Here is a 5,000-nt window from a genome sequence, read left to right as displayed (position 1 = left end):
GTAATGTAATTGGAGTTTCTCTGAATTCCAGATCAACGTCCTTCAGTTCAAATTCACACTCATTAATTTAATTGATTCTGAATTTTGTATGTCTTTGAATCTCACCTTACTATAACAATTTCATCTGTTCTTCAAAAAGGCTGAAACCGGTAGAGAAATAGCTTTTTATCTCTTCCAAATGAAGCTGTGCATGGTGTACCACCTCTTACCTATTTGGTTTTGAAGAAAAAGAGCTTAATGTATAATCAATTCCCATAGAAATAGACTTTCTCACACAGGTAATTAAAAGCCAATAGAAAAGCACTGTCCATGCATAACATCTGAAGGTCAGATTAAAAGCCAAATAGATCCATCCGTCCACCCATTCTGACTGCGAAATGGATGAACGACCCCTCGCTTCCCAATAAAGATGCATGCTCATTGATTCACATTGCTGAGTGTCAATTTGTCCCTTGACTGAATGAGTCTTTGTGCAATTAACCAAGACATGCAGCATAAGGTATGGTTTAATTTCTGTTTGCTGAGGCTAAAAATCTATTAAGTCATCGTTTACACGTGGACAAATAAAAAATAAAAAAATTGCTTTCTGATAGGGTTCTGTTCAGTCACGCTCCAAGCCTGGTTTTGTCATTTTTAAGTGTGTGGGAAAAAAATATCCTTTTCTGACTAGAGATGGTACGTACTTAGCTCAAGAGAATCATTTGAGATGAATTATTTGAACCTTTCTCTGGATATTTCTCCCACAGGAACATGATTAATGTGCTTTTGTGATTAAAGCTGAATATCCTTCACCAGTGCTGTGATAGTTTTGATTTATTCCTATTTCTTTTCCAATTGCTCATGTCGTCTCTCTCTCAAACTACACTAAATGCCCGAAAGTATGCAGACACCCTTCTAATTAACTTGTTTCCAGCTGGTTCTCTTAATTTCTGTAAAGATTAATCTTAATGCTATGACATAAGATGTCATTATGGAGTATTCTGTTCTTCCAATTTTGTGGAAATAGTTTGGAAAGGATCCTTTTTCACCCGGTGCACAAAGCAAGATCCATCTAGAAATGGTTTAATTAGTCTGGCATGGAAGAACTTGACAGATCTCACACCTGAACCTTTATTGGACACCTTTTGGACAAAATGGAAAGCCAAATCCATGCAACCATATTCCAATACTGGAAATCCTTCTTAGAAGAGTGGGAGATGTTTGTTATATAAAAGATATATAGGTGTGTTGACCACATACTTTTGGCCACATCTTTAAGAAAAGTGGTGGGTTACTAAGTTTATAAAGATAGACTAGGCATCAAATCAATCTGAAATGACAGAACTTATAGGCATGAAGCCAATTAAATAGTTCTGTCCTTGCCATCATATTTACCATTACCTTTCCCTCATTAGCTTCGGTCATCACTTCAGGCCACATTACACGCTCATTAACTGCAACCTATAAAATATTAATATATTGTTTTAATGAGGACATTTGTGGTTGTGTTGTGCTCATGCTATTCCTCCAGTCAATGGAAAACAAAACTAAAGTTTTCAGCTTTTAGCCTGTTCTTTTGATTCCTTGTATTTCAGTTCTAGAAAACAGTCTTGTTTTTTTTCACACAGTCGAATACAGTAAGCAGAGCTTAATCCTTATTTAATGCCAGCAGAAATCTGGTAAAGTGAGAGCTAGCTACCGCACTAATCTGTGTAAGCAAATATGTAATCCTTTCTTTTGTTTTGTCGTTCTCCATATTTTGTAACTCTGCTGCATTTTCATATCAAGCTGTGTTTTACCCCTTTGTATTGTTCATAGTTCAGTGGACTTCATGTAGACATCTTTGCTGTTTCGTAATTCCTTAATTAAAAAAAGTTTCTCCCTTGGAGAGAAGAACTGCTTTAATTAACCTAGACTAAGTGACTGAAATAACTTTGGCGTGACCTTCCCAGCATTACTTTGAGTGCCGAAACACACAGTGTGCTCTATGAGCCGTCCAGCCCACAGTCTGTTCACTGACCCTCTGGTGCACAAAAATCCACCATACACTTGTGAACATCACAAGGTCTTATCAGGTGGATGATTAATAACTTTCCTGTTTGCAAAATTTGTGGAATCTAATCTTAATAGCTTGAGCACACTTTGAATGCAAAAAGAAGCTTTGTACATTTTAAATGATTAAACACTGTATCTGAAATGTATATAAATGTGTATACAAATAAATGTATTTTTATATGTGACCCTGAACCACAAAACCAGTCATAAGGGTCTTTTTTTTTATTAAGATTTATACATTATCTGAAAACTGAATGAATACGCTTTCCATTGATGTGTGGTTTGATAGGATGGGACAATATTTGGCGGAGATACAGCTATTTGAAAATTTGGAATCTGAGGGTGCAAACAAATCAGAATATTGAGAAAATCGCCCTTAAAGCTGTCCAAATTAAGTCCTTAGCAATGCATATTACTAATCAAAAATTAAGTTTTGATATATTTACGGTGGGATATTTATGAAATATGTTCATGGAACATGATCTTTGCTTAATATCCTAATGATTTCTGGCATAAAAGAAAAATCGATAATTTTGACCCAATGTATTGTTGGTTATTGCTACAAATATACCCGTGCTACTTATGACTGGTTTTGTGGTCCAGGGTAACAATTATTTTAAATATAATTACAATTTTTATTTTTTTTATATTTACAAATAATCTATGCTTACCAAGGCTGCATTTATTTGATCAAATTTTAATAAATGTTGAAAACAATACGTTGTGCTTCTTAATATTTTTTGTGGAAATCATGATACTTTTTTTTCAGAATAGTTTGATGAATATAAAGTTAAAAACAGCATTTATTTGAAATAGATATAATTTGTAACATAATAAATGTCTTTCAATTTAATGAATCCATGCTGAAAAAAGGTATTAATTTCTTTCAAAAATAAATGAATCAATAAATCAATCAATCAAGTCAGACTGTATTTATGTCTATAATACAAAATCTGGGTCCACATATATGCATTTAAACATACACAAAAATAAATGCTTTTATATACAGTATGTGTCTTTGTTGGGTGCCTGAGCAACGATACGTTATCTGCAGTATTTCCCATATCACTGGCTCTTGTGATTTTAAGGGCTAATAAGCATAGAGCTCAAGTCAATTTTGATTCCCCACCAAAAAAAGAGAAAAAGGTTGATATTCTCATCCAAAATCCCAAGTGGATCTGACAATAGATCTGCCTGAAATTATCATTTTTTGATGAGAGTAATCAGACGTAGGACTCTTTAAAGCTGGATGATGCCATTTGATTGTTAGACTGATGTGGATGACACTGGCACAGACTGTTACTGAAGTCTCTCTTGCAACCTGGAGCACCGCTCTCTGTAGTTATAGCAAACTATCAGAGAATCCTTCAAACAGTTGTCAATTGTGAGCTTTCCAAACAGTGCAACAGTGTATTAGGAATGTGTTAAAAACAAAGTGCCATAGAGAGATAGATATGGTATTTTATATTGCATGCTATGTCCGTTTCATGTACATAGGACTGGTTTGTTTAGCTGTTTGTATCTCGTCCCTTCAGGCTTGCATTATCAGAAACGTTGTCCACATCTGTTCACAGACAGTGTAAAAGCCGCAAGGCTATATCACGAGGCCCGACTGGGCCATTTATCATTCCTCTTGCCTTGAGCAAAACTTTGCTGTAGGATAATGAAATGTCTGGTGTTGTGCTGGAGGTGGACAAGCATCCGGTGTCATTGTTAAATGTTATTTTTATGTTTCGTTTCTTTCCTAACACACTGTTTGCCCTGGCAATTTGTCTCCGCAGATTAGCCGCGTATCAGTTTTCGAATGTGCACCCGCGTGTCTGTGTACCGTGGTCGGATATTTAATGCAACCGGTGCAGAAACAGCTATCAGAGAGAGTTATTTGAGCCCGGAGTCTTGCCAGCCAAAGGGTGCTATCTCGAGGACATCTTCGTGATCTATGAAGGAGAGAGACGATCAGGAAAGGCGATTTTCAATGGATTTGGAAAAGCCTGAGCAGTGCATCACACCATCCGAAAGCAGTCGCATTAGTTAAACGGTGACTGCTGGGAGACATCCAGACCCCGGGCGTACAAAGGGGGTCGTAGATCAGATTGCACAATGCAGATGAATAGGGTCTGATAGTGGGAAAAAAATTATTAAATGCTGGCTTTTTCAGAGCAAAATTAATCTCAGATTGCTCACTTTGACGTAAGGCAAAATGAATGGCATGATGCCTCTCAAACAGATGCGGTTAATATTTTCACTGCAGCCCTTAAGCAGGAGCATTACAATTTCTCTGTGGCATAATGATGTGTGTGGGCTTTGCTTTCAGGAAAATCATGTCAAGTGTTATATTGAAACTCTTTGGAAAAACACGAATACTAAAATGTTCTAATGTTTCTTTTTCTCTCTCTCTTTCTTCTTGCTCGTCATGATGCTTTCATTCATCCGGTTCCAAATTCATCTGGTGACCAAATCAAGGTATGAAAAGTTAAATATTTCAGATAATTAACACTGGTCATGTAACATTTTTACAGCTTTTCACAATTTTGCATATACAAAGGTTATACATTATGTTCCATGAGTGTGATGAAAAGCTACAATATCTTATTCTGTAGTTGTTGAATGTTGATGTTACATTTGCAAACTGCAAGGACAGATAGCTTTTTTTTTTTAAGTAATTTTTTCTTTGCATATTAATTAATCTGAATTTTAAAATTGTAAAACGTAATATCCAATTACAAGTAGTGATTTTTTTTGTAATCTGATTACATAATCCAGATTACATGTAATCAGTTACTACCCAGAACTGCAGAGAACTAGTCAATCAGAAATGCCCATAAAAAATAATGTAAATTCATACATTCATACAAAAACATTTGAGATACATATTTTACAGCAAATGATTTTCAGATGTGTATATATATATATATATATATATATATATATATATATATATATATATATATATATACTATATATAT

At 35.0% G+C, this 5,000-nt stretch overlaps 1 protein-coding gene across 1 annotated transcript in view; it reads left to right on the top strand.

The window, feature by feature from the left end:
* Nucleotides 1-5,000, top strand: part of sdk2b (sidekick cell adhesion molecule 2b) — a 341,580-nt gene that overhangs the window by 167,940 nt on the left and 168,640 nt on the right. The window lies entirely within an intron of this gene.

This window comes from Sinocyclocheilus grahami, unplaced genomic scaffold (assembly GCF_001515645.1).
Source record: "Sinocyclocheilus grahami isolate Dianchi unplaced genomic scaffold, SAMN03320097.WGS_v1.1 scaffold238.1, whole genome shotgun sequence".
In the NCBI taxonomy this organism is placed as follows: Eukaryota; Metazoa; Chordata; class Actinopteri; order Cypriniformes; family Cyprinidae; genus Sinocyclocheilus; species Sinocyclocheilus grahami.
Note: the sequence above shows the minus strand (reverse complement) of the source record. Positions and strands in the feature narration are given on the sequence as shown.